This window comes from Balaenoptera acutorostrata, chromosome 4, assembly GCF_949987535.1.
Source record: "Balaenoptera acutorostrata chromosome 4, mBalAcu1.1, whole genome shotgun sequence".
Lineage (NCBI taxonomy): Eukaryota > Metazoa > Chordata > Mammalia > Artiodactyla > Balaenopteridae > Balaenoptera > Balaenoptera acutorostrata.
This window is the reverse complement of record NC_080067.1, coordinates 138,415,424-138,440,889: the sequence shown is the minus strand read 5'-3', so window position 1 is coordinate 138,440,889 and position 25,466 is coordinate 138,415,424. Positions and strand designations below refer to the sequence as shown.

At 40.5% G+C, this 25,466-nt stretch overlaps 1 protein-coding gene across 8 annotated transcripts in view; it reads left to right on the top strand.

Moving 5' to 3' along the window:
• Positions 1–25,466, top strand: part of TIAM1 (TIAM Rac1 associated GEF 1) — a 407,741-nt gene that overhangs the window by 223,457 nt on the left and 158,818 nt on the right. For 5 of the 8 annotated variants that reach the window (XM_057545316.1, XM_057545319.1, XM_057545314.1 and 2 more), the window contains one exon: positions 23,190–23,267. The exons of the other annotated variants lie outside the window; for them this stretch is intronic. The gene's annotated coding sequence lies outside the window, so the exon portion shown is untranslated. The remainder of the gene's footprint in view (positions 1–23,189; positions 23,268–25,466) is intronic. 8 annotated transcript variants of the gene reach the window in all.

Here is a 25,466-nt window from a genome sequence, read left to right as displayed (position 1 = left end):
TAGAGCTGGAAGTGTTGTGAGCTTGATACCACCTAACCTGAATGCTGTTTCCTCTTCTCAACTGCCTCAGGGCCCCCTGACTCAACCATCTTTGCCCTTCTTTTATGTTGTGAATTTTTTTTTTGACAAATTATATTTGGAAGCATACAGTGAACAAAATTGAGCTGATTTTTTTGTGGTAAAATACATATAACAAAAGATTTACCATTTTAAACATTTTTAAATGAACAATTCAGCCAAATTAAGTATATTCATGACGTTATGCAACCTTTACTACTGTCTTTCTCCAGAGCTTTTCGTCATCCCAAACAGAAACTCTGTACCCATTAAGCAATAACATCCCCACTTCCAACTTCTATTTTACATTCTGTCTCTACAAATTTGCTTATTCCAGATAGGCAATTCTTCACATAAGTGGAATACTTGTTCTTTTGTGACTGGTCTATTTTACTTAGCATAATGCTTTCAAGGTTTATTCCTGTCGTAGCATGTATCAGAAATTCATTTCTTTTCATTGACTGAATAGTATTTCATTACATATACATACTACATTTTGTTTATCCGTTCATCTGCCAGTGGACGTGTATGTTTCCACCTTTTGGCTATTGTGAATAGTGTAGCTATGAACATTGGTCATAGAACTCAATGAGAACAACAACAACAAAACAACCCAATTTAAAAAATGGACAAATAGACATTTCCCCAAAGAAGATACATATATGACCAATAAGCACATGAAAAGATGCTCAGCGTCATTAGTCATTAGGGAAATGCATATCAAAACCACAATGAGATCACTGCCCACCCACTGGAATAGCTATAATAAAAAAAGGAAAATATCAAGTGTTGATGAACATGTGGAGAAATTGGAACCCTTGTACATTGCTGTTGAAAATGCAAAATGGTGCAGCTACTGTGGAAAAGAGTTTGATGGTTCCTCAAATTGTTAAGCATAAAATTACCATATGACTCAGCGATTCCACTCCTAGGTATGTGCCCCGAAGAATTGAAAACAGGGACTCAAACAGATACTTGTATACCAATTGAGCTAATTTTGAATGTGCATTATTATTATTGTTTATCAATTCACCTTTCCTAAAGATGATTTACTTATGTTGCCATCTGGGCATTTAGCATGTAGAGCAGCAGAAATTAGAGCTCCAGAAAAAAACCCCACCTACACAATACAAAGCCACGTTAGTTGAAACTGAAGCCGTAGAGACACAAAAAGTTTGGTTCAACCACGGAGGCCAGCTTGTAATGTCAAGACACAAAGGGAACGTTTTGAAGGAGAATCCAGGCTGAATCAGATTTCTTCTGTCTAATAACATTGTCAAGATAATGATAAAATAATGTCAAGAAGATTTATCTACAGAACTTTTTTCTTCTAGTCTCAGAGCCCCAAAGATTTATTTCCCAAGTATTAAATTTTCTTGGTTGTACCATGATGAAATTGGCAGGTCTTGCTAATCAGAGTTGGGAATAGAAGATCTACTTAGAACATTTGTTTTGAGTTCTTGGGTAGTTATTCCATATCTGTAGAGTTGAGTCTCTTGACCACCTATTAACCACTGATAATTTATCCTGAACTTAAAGCCTTAGGGGGTGTATCAAAATATTCACACTTGAATACTTGTTATTCTGGAAATTCACTTTGAATTATAGAATGAAATACTCTCTCTGCAAAGACCTGGGAGCTGTAACCGCCCAAATTGTTATTTAACTCCACCCTGCAGCCCTTCCATTAGTTCTGTGACTGGGCATTAACCTAAAGAAAGATACCTTTTTTCTGAAATCCTCTCTTGAGCTGGGTCAGTGGTTACTTGTTTTAGTTTCTCTGCTGGGTGGGAGCTGCTTAAGAATAGGAATATGTAATATAGTTGTCTGATTAAGTTGGCACAGGTAGTCTGTCCTAAAATTACAAAGTAACAGCTGAATCAAGCACAGTCTTTTTTTTTTTCTTTTTAATTCATTGATTTTTAATATATTCACAGAATTGTGCAATAATCAACACAATTTTTAGAGTGTTTAAATTACCCCCATCCCCCAAAACCCATGTACCCATTGTCACTCCCCACCCTTACCCCCACACTCCAGCTCTAAGAAATCATTAATTTACTCTATTTTTTTTTCTATAGATTTTTCTATCCTGAATATTTTAAACAAATGGAATCATATAATATGTGGTCTTTTGTAACTGGCTTCTCTCATTTAGCATAATGTTTGCCCCTGTTGTAGTATGTAGCCTAATTTCATTCCTTTTTATTGATGAATAATATGTCAGTATATGGATATACCACATTTTGTTTATCCATCCATCAATTGATGGACATTTGGGTTGTCCCTTATCAGGTACATGATTTACAGATATTTTTTTCCCATTCTATGGGTTGTTCAAGCACAGTCTTTCAAGTGCTGTCAACCCACTTGAAATCCAGAATGTGGAGAGGATCGAGCCAGTGGGATTTGAGAAGCTCTTCTCCCTGCCCAAGTTCTGAACCAACTGGGAAAGACAGAGGAGTCAGCAGGTGGAGACCAAAAGGTCAGCTTCGTTACTGATAGATGTGGGACTGGAGGTTGTGGCTTAGAAGTAGGGCAACAGTAAGATTCTTGAAATCCTTACCTGGAAGAGTTAGATGGACTTGCCCACCTATGCAGACCTAGCCCTGGACAATAGTAGGTGGCCCCCCTACTAAAATTACCTTCTAAACTCACCTGCCACATGATCCAGAGCAGGTCAGACCTTGGGTTCTCCGTGGGCCTGGGAGATCCCAAAGAGAGGGGGAAGAGAGAGGCTTGAGCTAGGCATGCGGGGGTCATTTTCCCAAACTGGGTGAGTGACCCTGCCCACCCCCCTCCCAAACCCCCCCAGCAGTCCAAGTGGTCAGCGAAGCCAGGGAGTTTTCTTTGCTTTATTGTACGTGGATCTTCCCCAGGGAAGGAAACCTCAGGCCTGGGGACGTGGCACACATGTTCCATCAGGCTGAATGCTATCATAGTTCCAAAACACAATTATTTTATCACCTTTGATCTGATAAAAGCGAACCACTTAGAGTCTTGATTCATTTTCAGTGAGAGGGCTGATTCTGCCCCAACCATAGGGCGAGGAGAAGGCCACGTTTGTGTGTGTGTGTTTTTTTAAATAAATTTATTTATTTTTGGCTGCATTGGGTCTTCGTTGCTGCATGCAGGCTTTCTCTAGTTGCGGTGAGGGGGGCTACTCTTCGTTGCGGTGTGCGGGCTTCTCATTGCGGTGGTTTCTCTTGTTGCGGAGCATGGGCTCTAGGCGCGCGGGCTTCAGTAGTTGTGGCACGTGGGCTCAGTACTTGTGGCTCACGGGCTCAGTAGTTGTGGCTCACGGGCTCAGTAGTTGTGGCTCACGGGCTCTAGAGCGCAGACTCACTAGTTGTGGCGCACGGACTTACTTGCTCCGCAGCATGTGGGATCTTCCCAGACCAGGGCTCGAACCCGTGTCCCCTGCATTGGCAGGTGGATTCTTAACCACTGAGCCACCAGGGAAGTCCCACGTTTTTGTCTTAATAGACATTCAGGTGTTTACTCCCCATAAAATGCTCCCCTTTGTGAAATGCGGACACCCCTTTTCATCCGAGGGTGGCTGCACTTCACGATTGTCTAAATCAGTGCAAACCTTTTCTTGAAATATTTTGGCTGTTTAATTAGGAATAAGCAGTGATGAAGCAATGATTTTGAAAGTAATTAGCTTAACATTCTGTCAGTTCTCTGTTGGACAGGAAATGTAGGTAGGTGACAGTCTTCAGTTCTGCAGATTTCAGAATCCTAGTGTCGTAGCGCTAGGACACCACAAAGGGCATCAGGGACCCTCTAGTTTAACCCCGTCTCCTAATTTAGCACCCAGAATCTTAATATGGTCAATCTTCCTTGGTAGGCACTCAGTTTGTAGAATAAATGAATGAATGCTATATATATTCTGCTCTATTGCTACTCTTTCTTTTGTGACATAATTTCATGGCCATCTTGGTTGGGATGACCTGCTCTCCTGGCATGTTAATTTTATTTATGTATAGGGGAAGCTTTATGTGGTTTTGTTGCCAGGTTTGGTGACCCTCATGAGATAAATACATTCATACACAAAACTTCTGTGGGTTCCACTCATTTGAAAAGCTGGTAAAAGCCATGGAAGTGCTCTTTTTACAAATGCAGATATGCCTATGCACATAATTTTGTCTCCAATTCCAGAAGGTTCAAAGGCCTTTGAAAGTTCTCCAGGGATCCTATGCTGAGAACCTTTGTTTTAGCGTCAACTCCCAAGACCTATGCAGAATTGCTAAAGTGAGCAAGGCTATGTGACCCCTGCCCTTTAAAAGCATGAATGTTTAAAAGAAATACAAATAGCTTCATGTGGAGACTTGTAATTTCCATCTGGGCAGTGATTTTTAACTGAGGGTTGAGACCCTTTTGGGGTTTATTAAATAATGTTAGTGGTTTGGGGCCAACATTACCAAAACAATGTAATGGAACATAATAGAAAAGAAACCAGGCTATACGTCTATATATTGAGTTGAGATGAAAAATATAGGCCCCAGTTTGAGAAGCCTGATGTCTGCTCTGCTTGTTTTACTGTATATATTTAGGGCAGTGGGAGCAGTTTAAAGAAATTCATGCTTTCTTTTCATGATCTGTTTTGACTGTGTTGGCCCTTTTTCTTCCTTATAAAAAAGGTCCAAGAGTCCACTGGTTCCACTAACATTTTAATGTCTTGACAGCCTATCCCAAGTCATCACTTATCCACAGTTGTGAAAATAAGCTTAAATCCTACTTTTGAAGGCTCTTCTGATTTTTCTTTATATTCAGTCTTTTTTTCCTCCTCTCCAGCTAAGTAAAGATCAGTGTGATCCCCACCAGGCCACCACTTGAGCACTTTTAGATAAGAGACTTAATGTTCCTAGACTCAGTTTCCTCATCTGTAAAATGATCCTGATAATGATAATTTCCTTCTCCCAGGATTATTGGGAAGATTATGAGTTTTACACATGTAGAATGCATAGCATAAATCCTCAATAAGCATTAATCAGTATTCCTAGTAGTGGTGGAATTGTTTGTATACCGTAAGGGAATTGCATTTTTTAAAAATAAATTTATTTATTTATTTACGGCTGTGTTGGGTCTTCATTGCTGCGCGCGGGCTTTCTCTAGTTGCGGCGAGCGGGGGCTACTGTTTGTTGCGGTGCGCGGGCTTCTCATTGCGGTGGCTTCTCTGTTACGAGGCACAGGCTCTAGGCGCGCGGGCTTCAGTAGTTGCAGCACGCAGGCTCAGTAGTTGTGGCTCGCGGGCTCTAGAGCGCAGGCTCAGTAGTCGTGATGCACGGGCTTAGTTGCTCCGCGGCATGTGGAACCTTCCCGGACCAGGGCTCGAACCCGTGTGCCCTGCATTGGTAGGCAGATTCTTAACCACTGCGCCACCAGGGAAGCCTGGGGAATGGCATTTTATACTTCCTTTAGAACTTCTCAGAATCCGTCCATTTGGGCTGCATTTACCAAGGAGATGAGCACTCTGGTAATGTTCTTGTTTTAAAAGCATCTGCCTAATCAATTTTTTAAAAATGTACTCTATTTAACTCCTAATTTTTTTGGTATAAATTATTTTGCCCCCGCACGTCATAAATGACATTAAAAGAACAATCTCTCTTTCCTCTCTTTGGATTGTGAACCAACATTCTGTTCACTTACGAATGTTGCAAATGTTGATTTTTGGAACCCAGATGGGAGTCTCCACAAAGACTCAGAATATCATTAAAACTCAAGTGCCAGGATCTGTTATTAAAGTAAATGTGGTAAAAAAAAAAAAAATTCTCAAAGAGAGTTAAGTGACTTTCCTGGTGTTTTTCCCCCTCAGAAGTACTTTTTGTAGGTACTGTGTCAATCTTTAAGGAAAGGAGTTTATTGAATTTCCAGAGTTATCAACAATACTCAAAGCAAATATTTCCCCCAAATCAATGTATTCAAATTCTTATAAATTTATTTATTTATTATTTAATTTTGGCTGTGTTGGGTCTTCGTTGCGTGCGGGCTTTCTCTAGATGTGGCGAGCAGGGGCTACTCTTCGTTGCGGTGTGCAGGCTTCTCATTGCGGTGGCGTCTCTTGTTGCGGAGCACGGGCTCTAGGCGCGCGGGCTTCAGTAGTTGTGGCACGCAGGCTCAGTAGTTGTGGCTCGTAGGCTCTGGAGCGCAGGCTCAGTAGTTGTGGCGCACGGGCTTAGTTGCTCCCTGACATGTGGGATCTTCCGGGACCAGGGCTTGAACCTTTGTACCCTGCATTGGCAGGCGGATTGTTAACCACTGCACCACCAGGGAAGTTGTCAAATTCTTAGAAGAGATAATTTATGCATGAAAATCTTGCTTCTCTACCACTCTTAGTGTATTGCGAGAAGATTTAAGTTAAAGCTCGTTGTAGCTTATAATATATAGGATGTACTCTATGCATATAAATATTATTTTTTGCTCCAGTAGCTGCTATAATTTAAAGGTTGTGTGTGATGTGAGTTTGAGAAGGTTGCTGAGCTATCTCTCGTCGGGCAGCCCTACCTTCATTAAAATGCTTCCTGACACTCCTTTCTGTTACATGCCCTGCCCCGTTCATTCCTTCCATCTACATAATGTTTTCATATTCTCTTTTCTTCCTTTCACTCTCTCTAGCTATAAAAACCTTCCCCTAGGAAGGAATGCAGTTACTAGTATCTGGCAGAATTCTATAGGAAAAGGCCATCTATCTATCGTCCAATGGTCCAACGTTGGAATTCCCACTCAGCTACTTTTAAGAATTTGGGCAACATCATTGACCTCTCTGAGCTTCAGTTTGTTGTTTGTAAAAGGGACCTCTTATTATCTGTGGATTCAGTGAATGCTTCATACTGATAAGGCGCAAGTTTACTTCTCTGAAAGGTATGTGTTTCTTGAGAAATAATTAAAAATCAACATCTAACAGTGGATTTTTTGGTTATTATTCAGCTGGGTAGGGAATGTATTTTGTGAACAAGGGGGGTCTTCTTAGAACCCCTGAAATCTCTTTATTTCTCAGTTTTCCTACTGTTTGCAAGGGCTCTGACATTACATGCTGAGTGATAGGTGCTAATAATAATAACTTTTATTGATCCATCTTTTACGTTCCAAGTCAAGTATGTGCTTTTGCATATTATTACATTTAATCGTCATTGGTCACTTGGGGGTGGGATGGTGGTGGTACGGTGTTACTAGGAACAGTCACTAGAACTGATTTCTTACCATTTACAGATGATAAATTGAAGTTCAGTGATGTTGAGAGACTCACCCCATAGTCTTCCTGGCCCTCGAGGCTAATTTCTCAGTCACTGTTCAATCCTTTCTTTCCCTGTGAAGAGGTAGACAGAGATAATTAGACTGCTGAGTCAAAAATAGGGTGTCCCATCCACCACCCCCACCCCCCGCCCCTGTCTCCCCAGTCCAAGAACTGCCCGTTGTGCGCTGATACACTCCAACACGGAGGAAATGGACCCGTCCTGAATTTGTCCATAGACCCAGGTGTGGGAGGATGAGTCTTTTAAGAAATTACTAAGTTGACTCAAACATAATGATAAACCACCTCCCATGGCTGTTTGGGCCAAAATCTGTATCCCAAGTTACTGGGAATCTTGGTGGACATTTTTGGAGTGATTTCACTTCAATATTTAAAGCTTCTATCTTTCACTGGGTGGTGTCATTAAAGAGAAAACACTTTCTTAGTAATATCAGCTGTTCCCTAGGTGGGGTCCTTCCCCTTTTTAGAAAACTGGCAGCTCAATTCAGGGCCTCCTGTCTCCCTTTGGAGGATATTAATTCCCCAGAGTGAGCAATTTTTGACCCTGTTCCTCTCTGTGCATCAACAAAGCAGTGTCGGAAAACATTTCCTGACAGTGAAGACACTGGGCAAGGGAATCCAGGTTTTCCTCCTTGGTTCCAGCACCAGCGTATGGCGGTTCATTATTTACATATTGTGAGTCCTGCCAAGCCGATGCAGGTGTTGCTGACTTGTGAAGACATGTTGACTCTCCTTTCTCTAAAGAAAGGTTGAGATGCAGTCCTTTGTCACAGGGATCATGCTATGCCAGTCACCGAGCTACATGTCAGTGTATAAAAACACAGATTACACTGTGCTATAGAAATAAACATTTTGCCATACTGCCTTTAATAGGTTTTCTTTCAATGAATATCGTCCTCCTTCCTTCTCACATCCCACGTTGTTGGGTAACCCTTCCTTTAGGGTTGCTGGCTGTGATCATGAGATCATCTTAGTTGGCGTTGTCGTTTTGGTGTCGCTAAATTGTTAGGAGACAACACAGTCGCTAGGAGTTTCCACGTGGGAGTGGTTAACTTCTACTTCTCAAAGGTAGCTGGTAAGGCTGGGTTTTCAGGAATCCAGTATGTCTCAGTTGTAAGTCTGTGAAATTAAGTTAACTTCCATGATGGTAAATTTCCAAGAATTTTTTTGGAGCTGGTAGCTTTGTGACCACCCAGAAGATTCTCACCAAAGTTCTTTAACCCAAGGCAGTTTTTCGTCTAGATAGGCTGACCCCTTTAATATACAACCCCAAATTTCAGTGGCTTCGTATACTCGGAGGTTTACGATTGCCCTTGTCAATCTGTTGCGGGTTCTCTTTCTTCGCAGGGTCATTCAGGGACCCAAAGCTGCTCCACCTGCTTGGCTTCTGGCTTCTCTGCATTTGATGTGTAGGGAAGAGAAGAGGCACCACCCGGAGGGTCTCAGGGGAGGTATAAGGGGTAGATTCTGGAAGTGGCCAACATTATATGAGTTTGTATTCCATTGGCCGTGACACTGGCACGTGGCCCCCTCATCGGTTTGACTGGGCTGGGAAGCTACATTTCCTCACTTCCCAGGTGAAAAAGGAATAAATTTAACGTCACAATTTCATGTTATAAACTTAATCTTAAGGGTTTCTGAAGGTGAGGTGTGTCTATTAGGAAGACCTTGACAGGGGATTGACTTGGTAGCTAGTTATTTGATCTGAATTCCGGATTTATTTTTACCTTAGGTGTTCATGAGCTTCCCACGAATGGGGAAGAAGGGAATTTTTTTTTTTTTTTAAGTGCTGCACTGGGAACTTTGCTTTTTTGCCTGATGATGTATTTATAACCTGCTTAAAGATCCAGAATTAATGTCTGGTCATGCATGATGCATTCTAGTTATAATCAGATTTGGGTTTTTCAGATGGTTCCTCTGTGAATCTGTGCTAAAACTTCAGAGATTCCCTGATGTCTGTCTTTGTACCTCACCTTGCCCTGAGTTTCAGGGTTAGAAGGCCACGTCGTCGAGTTTCCTCGTTTGAGCAGCAGCTCCCTTGACTTTCAGGAGGACCCCAGCCAGATTTTCCTATCCAGGAGTGTGGAATTCCAGCCATGTGATTTTTTTCCGCCTAAGAGATGTTTTCCCCCATAAATTCCAAAGCTTTTCATCTTTAATAATAATTTTGGAAGCATCTAAAACATTTCATACTTTCTCAGTCATCTTCAACAGAGTATGTGGAGCATAATTTAATCTGTAGTCCGTTTTTTCTTTTTCTCTCAAGCTGAGATTTTGGTCAAGTAGACGTTATTGAGGTTGGAAGGCCCAGAAAGGTGAGGCCATAGAGCTAATTGCACTGTTCTTCTCATGGTTGCTTCATTTCCTCCTGTCACATCTGGTGTGTGGTATTCTGTCCCTTCTTCCTCCTCCCCATCAGCCACTGGTCCCTTGAACTCTCTGCCTTTGGTTTACTGTTGGCTGTAAACACCAGATAACTCAGTGTGTTAAATCGAGAATCAATAGGTTCTAAATGAGGACTTAGAACAGAGAGACTCCCACTACTGACAGAGTCAAGTTCAGACTCCTCGTCTCGTGGTCTACAGCCTTTGGAAGCTAGCTAATCTGGTCCTGGCTGGTTGCACAAATTGCAGCAACCCCACGCTCGTCACACACACACTGCATCCTCTTTCTGAGCCACACCGAGCTATAATCCTCATAAACCATACAATCGTAATAAATATCAATGAATGTTAATTGAGTATTTACTATGTGCCAGGGTCTTTTGTAGAATATATTGAAGCATTAAACCTTCCCAGAGACCAAGGCATTTAGAATATATTAAATGTAGATCAAATTCTCAAACATTTAAAATAGTTAAATATTATGTTATTAATATATACTATTACATATCACATATTAATAATTTAATAATTAAGTATAGATTAAATGTTACCTATATAGGTGCATGTGGAATACATTAAAGCATTTAACCATCTCAAGGACGGGCTGGGTAATGTTATCCTCTCCCTTTTACAAATGGGAAAGGAAATGCGGAGGTTACATAACTTGCCCAAGGTCACACAGCTAGGGGGCGCCAGAGCAACCCATTGTGTAGTGCTGACTATCTGAAGTAGCTAGACTCCCATGGGTGAATTTCCCTCCCCAGCCCTTTATTCTACTTGGGGGAGCCCCTTATTTCTATGCTGAAAGTTCAGTGGAGACTCAACATCTTCCCATAACTTCCCCCTCTTCTCATGCTGTCTCTTTCCTGAACAGAATCAAATCTGTGCTCAGAAATGAGATCATTACACATTCCATCTATTCGCACGCCCCTGTCTCTGCTAGACTGGAGCTCCTCGAGGACAGGGCCGGGGCTGGGGAGGCCTTTGTTAAATGCTGGTGGAATTGATCAGCATTAGAGATTATCATGCCAGCTTCCCATTTTCCAGATGACAAAACCGAGGCTCAGTGTGGTTGCATCACAGAGCTGTCTGGGGAGGATCTGGGACTAATACCGTTGCTTTCCGAGTCTGTGGCAATGTGGACTTTGAAAGCAGAACACTCGGCAGTTATTTTGGTCTGGTTCCTTAGTTCCTGGCAGTGTTCTGGCTGGCGGGAGATGTTCCTGAGTGTACCATGCACTTAACGTGTACTCAGAGTGATAACAACAGTTGTAGGAGTGGCTTGGCATGAAAAGACAGAGCCAGGGCCCTGAGTTTACACCAGCCTGCTGACTGAGGGTTCAGATATTCTGGTGAGGACAGAAGGGCACATGAACACGTGTGGCTAAAGGGATTTTGTTTGATTTTTTCCTAAGATGAAGCTAGCGAATTTTATACATCCTTTCATTCATTCTCATATTTAATGTAGCAAATCACTTGCTAAATTATGTCTCCTTGTACAAGTGATCCACAACCGTTCTGTACCTGTGTATGTAACTTAGAATAAATAAACAATCAGCCTTCAACTTTTGTTTTTAATTTGAAATTGTCACAAACTTTGGGAAAAGTTGGCACTATCCTATGAAGAATGTTGTTGTCTCTCAGTGATTTGGGAGTAAATTGCTTTTACCCCCAGGCATGAGTGTTTTTTTCCTATAAGCAAGGGCACTCTACTACACGGCCACCCTACAGGGCTCAAAATCATGAAATGAGCTGATACAGTACCATCGGCTCCTCATCACACCCTCTTCCACTCTTGTCATTTGTCCTGAGCGCCATTTCAAGTAACAGATGTTTCCAGTTCCAGCATGTGTTGCCTTGAGTTGTCACGTGTCTTCAGATGCCTTCCGTCAGGAGCAGCTCCCCCATCTTGGTGCTCATGACTTTGACTCTGTTGAAGAGCCCAGGCCAGTTACTTTGTTGCATGTCCGTCAGTTCGGCTTTGCTTGAGGCTTTCTCGAGATCAGATCCACATTCCACATCATTGGCAGACACACTAAATGGTGATGGTGTGTCCTTCCCACTGTGCCTTCCCTGGGAACTCCCAATGTGGACCCACCCCATTTCTAATGACAGTCACTCACCTTGGTCTCTTGGTTAAGATGGCAGCCTTCCCTGCTAGGAAGTTATTCTTTTCCCCTTTGTAATTAGTAAACGTTTTATAGAGAGATATTTTGAAATGGTGTCGATCCCCTATTTCTCAACAAACTTTGAGTTTACTTATTTATATCTATATAGACTCGCAGTTTCCTATTTTCGTCAATGGTTATACTCTGTTAGTGGTAGTATTTATTTTGATAAGTCAGGTCTTCCCTGATTGGACCTGTGGGGGTCCCTTCAGGAGGGCTCCTCTGTGCTCTTCTGTCCACCATTCCTCACTCTGGCAGGACTCTGATTAACCCTGGACGCCACCCCTATCCTGCTTGGGCTCTGACACGCCTGTGCCAGGCCACTCCCGTGAGTGGATACCCTCCCCACTGTAGTTTTTTAAAAACTCATGTTTTTTTAAAAAAATGCATACTTCTGGAGAGGGTGTGGAGAAAAGGGAACCCTCCTACACTGTTGGTGGGAATGTAAATTGGTACAGCCACTATGGAGAACAGTAGGGAGGTTCCTCAAAAACCTAAAAATAGAGTTGCCAGATGATCTAGCAATCCCATTCCTGGGCATATACCCAGACAAAACTATAATTCAAAAAGATACATGCACCCCTATGTTCATAGCAGCACTATTCACAATAGCCAAGACATGGAAATGATCTAAATGCCCATCGACAGATGAGTGGATAAAGAAGATGTGGTAATATATATATATATACACATAGATATACAATGGAATATTAGTCATTAAAAAGAATGAAATAGGGGCTTCCCTGGTGGCGCAGTGGTTGAGAATCTGCCTGCCAATGCAGGGGACACGGGTTCGAGCCCTGGTCTGGGAAGATCCCACATGCCGCGGAGCAACTAGGCCCGTGAGCCACAACTACTGAGCCTGCACGTCTGGAGCCTGTGCTCCGCAAAAAGAGAGGCCGCGTTAGTGAGAGGCCCGCGCACCGCGATGAAGAGTGGCCCCCGCTTGCCGCAAGGAGAGAAAGCCCTCGCACAGAAACGAAGACCCAACACAGCCAAAAATAAATAAATAAATATTTAAAAAAAAAAAAAAAGAATGAAATAATGCCATTTGCAGCAATGTGGATGGACCTAGAGATTATCATACTAATTGTAGTAAGTCAGAAAGAGAAAGACATGTATCATATGATACCGCTTATATATGGAATCTAAAAAAAGGGTACAAATGAACTTATCTACAAAACAGAAAGACTCACAGACATAGAGAATAGACTTGTGATTGCCAATGGGGTTAGGGTTAAGGATGGATTGGGAGTTTGGGGTTAGCAGATGCAAACTATTATGTAGAGGATGGATAAATAACAAGGTCCTGCTGTATAGCACAGGGAACTACATTCAATATTCTGTGGTAAACCATAATGGAAAAGAATATGAAAAAGAATGTATATGTATATATGTATAACTGAGTCACTCTGCTTACAGCAGAAATTAATGCAACAATGTAAATCAACTATACTTCAATAGAATTTAAAAGAAAGTATATTTCAGATTATCTCGGGGTCAATATACTATAGACATATTAATGAAGATTTTAAGGTTGCCAACAAACACATGAAAGGATGCTCAACATCACTAATCATTAGAGAAATGCAAATCAAAACTACAATGAGATATCATCTCACACCGGTCAGAATGGCCATCATCAAAAAATCTACAAACAATAAATGCTGGAGAGGGTGTGGAGAAAAGTGAACCCTCTTGCACTGTTGGTGGGAATGTAAATTGATACAGCCACTATGGAGAACAGTATGGAGGTTCCTTAAAAAACTAAAAATAGAACTACCATACGACCCAGCAATCCCACTACTGGGCATATACCCTGAGAAAACCATAATTCAAAAAGAGTCATGTACCACAATGTTCATTGCAGCTCTATTTACAATAGCCAGGACATGGAAGCAACCTAAGTGTCCATCAAGAGATGAATGGATAAAGAAGATGTGGCACATATATACAATGGAATATTACTCAGCCATAAAAAGAAACGAAATTGAGTTATTTGTAGTGAGGTGGATGGACCTAGAGACTGTCATACAGAGTGAAGTAAGTCAGAAAGAGAAAAACACATACAGTATGCTAACACATATATATGGAATCAAAAAAAAAAGGTCATGAAGAACCTATGGGCAGGATGGGAATAAAGCCGCAGACCTACTAGAGAATGGACTTGAGGACACGGGGAGGGGGAAGGGTAAGCTGGGACAAAGTGAGAGAGTGGCATGGACATATATACACTACCAAATGTAAAACCGATAGCTAGTGGGAAGCAGCCGCATAGCACAGGGAGATCAGCTCGGTGCTTTGTGACCACCTAGAGGGGTGGGATAGGGAGGGTGGGAGGGAGACGCAAGAGGGAGGAGATGTGGGGATATATGTGTATGTATAGCTGATTCACTTTGTTATGCAGCAGAAACTAACACACCATTGTAAAGCAATTATACTCCAATAAAGATGTTAAAAAAAAAAAATGAAGGTTTTAGGGGAGAATTGGTTTTGTTCCTCAACTGAAAAAAACCCCAACGAAGCCTGTTTAGAATTTGTAACTGGTGTGGAAGGGGAGCTTCTGTGCCTCCAGGCACATTCTGATACAAATTATTAAAAGACTTAGGAGAAGTTCAGTCATGTTAAAAACCCGAAGTTTGAAACTGTTGTCATCACTTTTCTTCTCCACATCTGGGTTGTGGAGAAAAAAAAGATTTGCAAGGTGATAAAAGGGCATCTTCTCAAGGAGAGTTGGGGTGGGAGGAAGGGCGGCTCACAGAGGAACCTGCGAGGATTACTTTTTAACTGTACCCCGTGGTTCTGGAAGGGAGGGGAAAAGGTGAGAACCACTTTTTTTTTTTTTTTGTAATTGTCTGTGCTCATCTCTCCTTCGTCCCCTTTCCTCGTCTTTCCCGTCCTCATCCATGCTGCCCAATCCTGTGCCCCAAACGCTCATTCATTACCACTTACTTTTCTATATGACTTACTCAGATTTGCCACTCTCAACATCATCAACTAAAATTCTTGGCCCCAAATTTAATTTTTAAAAATTGTTTATAGAGAGATTTTTTTTTTTAAAGCAAGATTTTAGTGAAACGATGATCGTAGTGAACACGTTCAGTGGCACATACTGGTTAAGAAAAAAATATAAAATGTATACTGTTGGGACTTCCCTGGCGGTCCAGTGGTTAAGACTCCGTGCTCCCAATGCACGGGGCCTGGGTTGGATCCCTGGTCCGGGAACTAAGATCCGGCATGCCACGTGGCCAAAAAAATTAAAAATTAAATAAATAAATAAATAAATAAATAAATAACCCTTCTCAACAACTGATCAGTCTGTTAGAAGAAACATTAATAGTGAAAAAGAAAACTACGTTTAAAAGTAAATAATTTAAAAAAATAAAATTTATAATATTTACTTTATAAATATGTCTTCTCTGCCCCCTTCTCTCTCTCTCTCTCCCTCTCTCTCTCTCTCTCTCACACACACACACACACACACACAAACACACACACACACACACACACACACACACACACACCAGTGTGATGAAAGATAGTTTATCTGAGACAGGGGTTGGGTAAATTTTGAAATTCAAAACATGTCAAGGATATAATATTCCAGTCTGTTATTAACATTTACTAGGGCTGGAAAAAATCTTTTTGTTGTCTTGAATTTTCAGTAACCACACCCACGTTAAAAAAAAATCTTTCCCGTATTCTCATTTTAGCACATCACTCTTACCTGTAACACATGGTAACTGTTCGACTGAATTGAACTGGACCCCCAGTTTTGAGGCTGGTAGGCTAGATTTCTTAAAAATAGTTTCTCTTGATGGCTTCCCAGAAACAAAGAGCATTTGAAACTTAAGATTGGGATTTAATCGGTATATACCTGATTCCTTTTGGACCCTAAGCTTCCAAGATTTCCTTTCTTTTTTCCCGTCCTCTCTGTTTTCTTCACTCCACAGGCTGCTATTCTTTCTGTGGTTGCTGTTTATTATTTTTCATACCTCTGGTACCAACTTAGGAAACCTTTAGGTTGGCTTGGAGTTTCTGAGGAAATTGAAAAAAGGACCTTTTCCTTGTTTTAGGAGTAAATAGAGTATACGAACGTATCTGTAGCTTTCACAGCCAGATAGAGGCCGAAACTCTCAGGAACCCCACCAAGCAAGTGTCTTACATTTTATTGCTTTTGGTGAGCCATACCTTGGGATAGAGTTTCATACGTATTCACTATATCATTTGCTTTTGGCTTTATCTTAGTCATTCTTCCCCAAAGAGTGTTTTTTTAAAGGTCTTTTTTGTTTTAACAATTATAAATCATTTTGATGCTAAGAACTGGGAAGGCAGTGCCATGCCACTCTATAATCCAGAAGTTACTTAAAATTGACTGTGGATAGTACTGAGGGAGAGTTTTGCAAGATATTTGACATCTCAACTATATGTTGAATAACACTGTTTTTTATTCTCTGAGTCTAATATCCCACCTGGATAGCAGGGGCAGATCAACTGCATATGTCTGGCATACTTTGATGAACTTACCTAGAGGATAATTCCTATCTGAGCTTCCTCTTCATGCTTCTCAGTTCTAACTGTGTCCTGATTTAATGCCCTTGTCTGTATTCCATAGTTATAAGGGTTGTATAATAAGAGTCTAGAGAAGAATAAGAAATGGAACCCAGGGTTTTTATTGTATAGTTTTAAATTCCACTCTATTAATCTAGCTCTTGAGGCCCTGTAGGAACAGGCCTCCCGTCTCCAGGCCTGGGCTTATGGGGTCAGAGTTGATGGGACACCTCAACCTCTTCCCAACCTTAAGCACTAAGCACTGTGTCTCAGATGTAATAGCTGTTGTTTACGCTTGATAACAAAAAGTGATCACGTCATATAATCACACTCTGTAGAGGAACTCTGCTCTAAAATTTACAATTCAGATCTGACCTTTCTGTCTCTTCCATCCATAAATGGGGGTTTCTACTCAAACATATGAGTCATATTTTTGGTGCTGGCTTTTCTGAGTCAATTTAGCAGCCAACACATTTTATTATTGGCACCTCCTACCATGAGATAGCAGGTATTTATCCCTCAAAACTGTGACCTTTTAAATCTAAATAGTATATCTATACTTTATTTTTAGTTTATTTATATTTAGTAAGTCTGATTTGCTTTGTGCATTCCTGACAAGTTCTGGGGCAAAAAATAAATAATGTTTTGCCATTGGCAATATTCTTTCCAATATATTGAAATTTTTGTCTCTGGTTATCTTTAATCAACATGATTACTTATATTTAGAAGATGCATTTGCTGTGACTTTAATTTGGAGAGCAATAATCTTTTCAAAAAGCTTGCAAAGGCATACAAGAGCGAAAGAATGGGTGTATTATTTTACAAGGCGATGGTCTTTTGGGTTGTCACTTCTCATCTTTATGCTTCATCATTGAAGATGGATACCAGATACCCCTAGTGACTATTGTTATGTGCCGTGCCTTCCTACTCCATGTGAAGGCTTCATGTGTTTTGTTTTCACTGTAATCAGTAAGGAAAAAGATTTCATAAATTCAGGCACTGATTTCACTGATTTTATTTTTCTTGCTTTTTGGGGAAAGCTTCTAATTGTGGTGCAAGAGCCTGGAGATTATGGTTACTAATTAATATTTAGATGTAATGAAAGATTGCATATTTCCCGCCCCCCCCCAGGGTATAATTTATGGTGTCATGTTTTATGTTTAAGTCTTTAAGCCATTTTGAGTTTATTTTTGTGTATGGTGTGAGGGAGTGTTCTAACTTCATTGATTTACATGTGGCTGTCCAGCTTTCCCAACACCACTTGCCAAAGAGACTGTCTTTTCTCCATTGTATATTCTTGCCTCCTTTGTTGAAGATTAATTGACTGTAGATTGTGGGTTTATTTCTGGGCTCTCTATTCCATTGATCCATATTTCTGTTTTTATGCCAGTACCACGCTGTTTTGATTACTGTAGCTTTGTAGTATAGTCTGAAGTCTGTCTTCCAGGATATCATTTATTGATTACTTCCATGGCTCAGACAGTGGCCTGGGTGATTTCCAGTGGATTGTCCTATTTACCCATATTATTCCCATTCTACCAGTGAGGAAACTGAGTCTTTGTGATGTGAAGTAACGTTCCCCGTGATTTGGGTATTAAGTAGCAGAAGCAAAATTTCCACCCAATTCTGTCTGGCTCCACCATCCATTCTCTGGGCACTAATCTCTTAGTCCTGGCCACTTGATGGCTAGTGACATAATGAAATACAGCTGAGTTTGAGATGACTCTGGTCTGGGAACAGCCCTTATTTTGGCTGATGCTGTTGGGTGTCTTTCACAGTTGCTCAAGCCCTGTTCATTGTCTGTTTCAGATGTCATTTTGAGATTAATTAATTAACCCTTAAGGGCTTTTCCCATTGTGTCAAGTTCAAACAAAAGAAGCTGACAAACTCCCATTAGAAATTGAACATACGTAACAAACAAACAGCACAAGCCTCAACAAGAACTAACAGTCGGCAGGCTTAGTGTTTGCTCCACTGAAGCCTGGGCCAATGTCAGCAGTTAACTGCATTCTCAGAAATATTATGGAAGTGGGGGAGGGTGGTGGGGTAGTCACATGGCCAGGTTTACTCCTGGAAAGCCGGGGCTGTGTTTTCCTTCATTCTGAAAGGCATGGAGAAGATTTAGTTTTGATTACATCCCAGAGGGAGATATCGAGGTCCTTCTGAGAATTAAATATGCATAACATATTACAGGTTAATTTTGAACAGTTCATTGCTATGTCTTAAAGGTTTGGGGATACACTGTGTTAAAAACACAATATAAAAACAACAAACCTATGATTAGAAATTTCATTTCGTGGCTGTTGATGTTTTTGTGTTAATGAGTGGGAAGAAGCCATTAATGTGATACATTAAACTCCAAATTGAAGTATTGTTGCTGTATAAAATCACCTGTAAAACCTGTATTCCTTTTCACCCTGCACTTCCTTCCTCTGATACGTTTGTTTAATACAGAGTAAAATATTTGTTTCTTTCTCTGACTCATTTATACCGGAATTTATAAAAAAGGTTTTGGGGGCATGTATACCATTATGCTTTTTATTTTTTTAAAGCTTGTATTCCAGTAATCACATATACACATAGATATGTATGCATATACACACCACCCCTCACACACATATACCTGAACCCTAAATAGATCTGATTTGTTTTTGTTTTTTGGTTTTTTTAAACATCTTTATTGGAGTATAATTGCTTTGCAATGGTGTGTTAGTTTCTGCTTTATAACAAAGTGAATCAGTTATACATATACATATGTTCCCATATCTCTTCCGCCTTGCATCTCCCTCCCTCCCTCCCTATCCCACCCCTCTAGGTGGTCACAAAGCACCGAGCTGATCTCCCTGTGCTATGTGGCTGCTTCCCACTAGCTATCTATTTTACGTTTGGTAGTGTATATATGTCCACGCCACTCTCTCACTTTGTCACAGCTTACCCTTCCCCCTCCCCATATCCTCAAGTCCATTCTCTAGTAGGTCTGTGTCTTTATTACCGTCTTACCACTAGGTTCTTCATCACCTTGTTGTTTTTTTTTCCCTTAGATTCCATATATATGTTAGCATACTGTATTTGTTTTTCTTTTTCTGAGTTACTTCACTCTGTATGACAGACTCTAACTCCATCCACCTCACTACAAATAACTCAATTTCGTTTCTTTTTATGGCTGAGTAATATTCCATTGTATATATGTGCCACATCTTCTTTATCCATTCATCTGTCAGTGGACACTTAGGTTGCTTCCATGCCCTGGCTATTGTAAATAGAACTGCAATGAACATTTTGGTACATGACTCTTTTTGAATTATGGTTTTCTCAGGGTATATGCCCAGTAGTGGGATTGCTGGGTCATATGGTAGTTCTATTTTTAGTTTTTTAAGGAACCTCCATACTGTTCTCCATAGTGGCTGTATCAATTTACATTCCCACCAACAGTGCAAGAGTGTTCCCTTTTCTCCACACCCTCTCCAGCATTTATTGTCTGTAGATTTTTTGATGATGGCCATTCTGACTGGTGTGAGATGATATCTCATTGTAGTTTTGATTTGCATTTCTCTAATGATTAGTGATGTTGAGCATCCTTTCATGTGTTTGTTGGCAATCTGTGTATCTTCTTTGGAGAAATGTCTGTTTAGGTCTTCTGCCCATTTTTGGATTGGGTTGTTTGTTTTTTTGTTATTGAGCTGCATGAGCTGCTTGTAAATTTTGGAGATTAATCCTTTGTCAGTTGCTTCATTTGCAAATATTTTCTCCCATTCTGAGGGTTGTCTTTTGGTCTTGTTTATGGTTTCCTTTGCTGTGCAAAAGCTTTTAAGTTTCATTAGGTCCCATTTGTTTTTTTTGTTTTGTTTTTATTTCCATTCCTCTAGGAGCTGGGTCAAAAAGGATCTTGCTGTGATTTATGTCATAGAGTGTTCTGCCTATGTTTTCCTCTAAGAGTTTGATAGTGTCTGGCCTTACATTTAGGTCTTTAATCCATTTTGAGTTTATTTTTGTGTATGGTGTTAGGGAGTGTTCTAATTTCATACTTTTACATGTAGCTGTCCAGTTTTCCCAGCACCACTTATTGAAGAGGCTGTCTTCTCTCCACTGTATATGCTTGCCTCCTTTATCAAAGATAAGGTGACCATATGTGCGTGGGTTTATCTCTGGGCTTTCTGTCCTGTTAATGGATCTGATTTGATCCATGTCCAATGAGTAAGAATTCTAAGAGCCAAGGATGATGCCAGGTTAGTCATTATTATCTTTCTCATGGTCTGTGTTGTACTTTTATGGTTGATGGAAAGATCTGGATGAGTGAAGATCTAGAAAATTGGAGAGGGAAGATTACCAGATAAGGATAGTGCTGGTCATGATATTGATACTTGGAGTTGCCAGTTAATTAAACAGCTTGATTACTTGGCTCTTTCTTCTGCAAGGAGGCTGAATCTATATAAATGAGTACCTTTCATTAGATGAGTTCGTACAGTAGTAAGCCATCAAATACTCACTTTCTCACAGGTTGTTCACAGATATTCTGCAAAATAAAGTTGCACAATTAAGAAAGTTTGGGAAACACTGGGTTAAATAAAGTGAAATCCATTTCTTGACTGCAAGAGTTGGAATTCCCAACTCTGACCACAGAATGCATGTTTCTTAAAGTATCTATAAACATTCCCTGTATATCTCCAGAATGTGTACAAATGTTGGAAGAGAGTGTGGGGTTGAGAATTGAGTACATGTATGAGTACACTCTTCCACCCACTCAACAATAGACATGTCACTTAGAAAGAAACAAATGGGAGAGTTTATACATATGCCTCTCCTCCAAGTTGCTGTGATCATTAAATGATCTAATGTATATAGAAATGCTTTGCAAATTTTGAAGCACTCTGAAAACGTTAGTTCTTAATAAACCCTCTACTTTTTAAATTGTGGTATTATATACGTAACATAAAATTTACCATTTTTAGGTGTACAGTTCAATGGCATTAAGTATATTCACATTGTTTTGCAACCATTGCCACCATCCATCTCCAGAACTTTTGTTTCTTCCCAACCTGAAACTCTATACCCATTAAACACTGACTCCCCCTTTCCCCCAACCCCTGGCAACCACCATGCTACTTTCTCTCTCAATGACTATTCTAGGTACCTCATATAAGTGGAATAGTACAATATTTGTCCTGTTTCACTCGGAATAATATCTTCAAGTATATCCCCTGACTTTTTATGATGTGAGATTTTAATTTATTTTCTTGATTCACTCACCCCTGGTTCCATTCTTTTAACACATAGCACAGTGACAGCACAGAGAGCGCACGTATTCCTAGTGTTCCTCTAGAATAGCCCTGAAAAGGCAGTACCCACAGTTTTAGGAGAGGAGCTTTTATGGATGTGCCTTTGATCAAGAATCTGATCAAGAATCTAGTCCATCCTTGAAGGAATCAAAAGGTACAAATTTCCAGTTATAAGATAAGTACTAAGGAAGTAATGTACTCCATGATGTATATAATTATCTCTGCTGCACATTATATAGGAAAGTTGTTAAGAGGGTAAATGCTCAGAGTTCTCATCACAAGGAAACATTTTTTCTATTTCTTTAATTTTGTACCTATACGAGATGATGGATGGTCACTAAACTTACTGTGATCATTTCGTGATGTATGTAAGTCAAATCATTTTGCTGTACACCTGGAACTTACACGGTGCTCTATGTCAATTGTATCTTGATAAAACTGGAAGAAAAATGCATTTTAAAAAATTAAAAAAAAAATCTAGTCCATCCTCAAATTAGAACTAAAGTGACCCAGAGCTCTCCCTGACAAGCAGACATACTTCGTTTCTTCTTGAATCAGTGTTTGAAATAGTAGAGACATGAGTTTCAACCCCTAAGTATTCTTTATTATCTAGATACTTTATGCACAAGAGTTTTAAAATTTCATATTTCATCATTTTTACCTGTCTTAAAATGGTGGCTCTTGATATGGGGCTCTTTTGGGGAAATCCTCTGTAACTTTTAGGATGAAAAAAATCATCCATTTCAAAATTAAATAGCCTAAAATTTGAAATGACCTGTTCTTATTTATTAAAGCCTTTGGAGTGTGTGTGTGTGTGTGTGTGTGTGTGTGTGTGTGTGTGTGTGTGTGTGTTTTAGAATGAATATTCTCCTCTATACCATGATTTTATAGCAAAATTATTTTCCAATACCCATTATTAATCCCCATTATTAGAAATGTTTCCTTTTCTAAGGATTTTCAATATTCTGATTATAGGTTAAATGGTGCCAAAATGATCATATTTTTTCCCTAAGTAATCATAACACATCGCTTAAAAAAATCACAGTCAAATTAAACTGCCATCTTGTCCTATTGTGCATATTCTTGTAATCAAATGTATGTTTTTACCTTTGCCCTCTTCAGAGCATATTTTTTCATTGTAAGTAGTAGTAGCGGCATCAGCGTGCTTTAGCATTAAAATTTTCATTAAAATACTAAAATGCTAAATTTTAGTATTCATTTTTCATAGCACTCTGAGCTCATCGTAGACAACCTGATTGCTCTTAGGTCTTTTACTGCGTTTTTTGGGTCCTTGTCTCATCTTACCTCCCCACCCCCGAGATCCTTAAGACTCTTTAAGGTGCCTTGAGCCTTCCACTATCTTAGCATCCCCATGGAATCTTGGACTGAGCCAGCCACAGAGAAGATTCTCAGCACACATTGAAATTGAATTGGGTTGAGTTGAATCGAGATTGAGGTCTGGAAGCCAAAATTGAAGGGATTTTTTTTTTTTTTTTAGATGAAAAACGTCAGGATCTTATTTACCTTTATGGAGAACCACGCCGAGCTGGTACAGCACAGATGGCAGCCTGTTCCTGTGAGTGTGGGGATGGAGTGAGAGAAACAGAACAAAACAGGTGGCTTTAGAGCCGGCACCCTGGTGCCAACATTAGTTTGGGCCGCGCTTTCCTGTGCTTGTGTGAGTGAGGCGTCGGCAGAACCAGAAGGCTGATGTTATTTTGATCCCCGAGCTTTATTTAGTGAATACACTTGATTAGGCCCCCTCCTTCTTCTCCTGGATGCTATTTTGAATGGAAAATCACTACTGGAAAAACAAATCCCTACCCTGATGATGTACACAGTACCTTTTTTCTCCCTGTTACATACCACACCCGACTTTGGGCTCCTTAGTCTACATTTTGAAAGTGCTTACTAAGTGCTGAATTGTACTGAGGAAGTATCTGCAGCCATAGGGAAATGAAATGATTTGTCCCAAGTTAACAAGTTTTCCTGGTGCTCCAAGAGGAATACCTATGGCCTCCCTCCTGGGCGTGTTCTTTGGTTCGGTCCTTGAAAATTCAAGTTCCCTGCCCCGGAGAGAAGCAGAATTAGAACTCCTAAGCCAAATCTCTCTGCTTGTTTTCTGTCAAGGTGAATATTTTCAGAAAGGGGTACACTTAGGGCTTGGGAGGGCTGTGCTGATGATACCCAAGTCTTCCGAGGGGTGGTTTGGTTTAAATGTGGGCTTGTTGATTCCAACTAGCTGGGAGGAACTGCTTCCCCAGCGTGATGCATTAGTCACGAGCAGAGTGTAGGAGGTGGTGAGCAATCACTCTGACACCCTGACACCCCGCCCCACCCCCCCTGCTGGGGGTCAATTTCAAGGTCAATTTTAAGCCCAGCTGCATCGGAATTGAGGACTTGCTGGGGACACCCCTACCCACGCCCTGCTGTGTGCTTGAAATCTTGGCTCCGAGGTGGGAGAGGGTGGTGGTTTCAGATCCAAAGCTAGAGCAGAAATGTCGTCACAGGGAAGCTTATGTACGTAGGATGCATAATTTGTTCATGTGTGTGAGGGGGGGGAGCAGATTAAGTGGGGGGGGGTTGGCGCACCTGTGTTTTCCCATCTGCAAATATATTTTGATGCTGTTCTTCATGTTGAAGTAAAAGAGAGCCACAACTCTGGATGATGTTGGCTACTAGGAGACTTAAGCTTGGAGGGATGCTTTTGTCTAGAAATATATGGCAAAGATGACATCATGAAAGTCAGGCCACTCTCTCAGTGACCCCTTCATGCCCTGAAGCCTGGGGTGACCAGGGACACCCCCAGTAGAGCTTTCTTCAGAGCTCAAGTCAGGTGGGCTTGTGGGCTGGTAGTCAGTCTGGAACACCTGCTGGCTATTCAGTTGTAAACATTCTGTATGGGAATACATTTTATTCTCTTTGTTCCTTTGGCTGATACTGATGCCATTACTAGGTACTGGACAAAAAGTCTGCTGGGACATGGGATGGTTAATATTATATGTTAACTTGACTAGGCTGTGGTGCCCAGTAATTTGGTTAAATGCTAGTCTAGAGGTGGCTGTGGGGTTTTCCTGTTTTGTTTTGTTTTTCGTATGTCAGGCACTCTTCTTGTGCTTTTTTTTTTTATATATAATTTTTATTGGAGTATGGTTGATTTACTTTCTGCTGTACAGCAAAGTGAATTAGTTACACATATACATGTATTCACTCTTTTTTAGATTCTTTTCCCATATAAGCCATTACAGAGTACCGAGTAGAGTTGAGTTCCCTGTGTGTGCTATACAGTAGGTCCTTATTAATTATCTATTTTAGGTATAGTAGTGTGTATATGTCAATCCCAATCTCCCAATTTATCCCTCTCCCGCTTTGCCTCCGGTAACCATAGTTTTGTTTTCTACATCTGTGGCTCTATTTCTGTTTTGTAAATAAGTTCATTTGTACCTTTTTTTTTTTTAGATTCCGCATATAAGTGGTATCATATGATATTTGTCTTTCTCTGACTTAACGTCACTCAGTCTCACAGTCTCTAGTTGCATCCATGTTGCTGCAAATGGCATTATTTTATTCTTTTTTATGGTTGAGTAATATTCCATTGTATATATGTACAACATCTTCTTTATCCACTCCTCTGTCAATGGACACTTAGGTTGCTTCCATGTCTTGGTTATTGTAAACAGTGCTGCAGTGAACACTGGGGTGACGGTATCTTTTCGAATCATGGTTTTCTTCGGCTATATGCCCAGGAGTGGGATTGCTGGATCATATGGTAGTC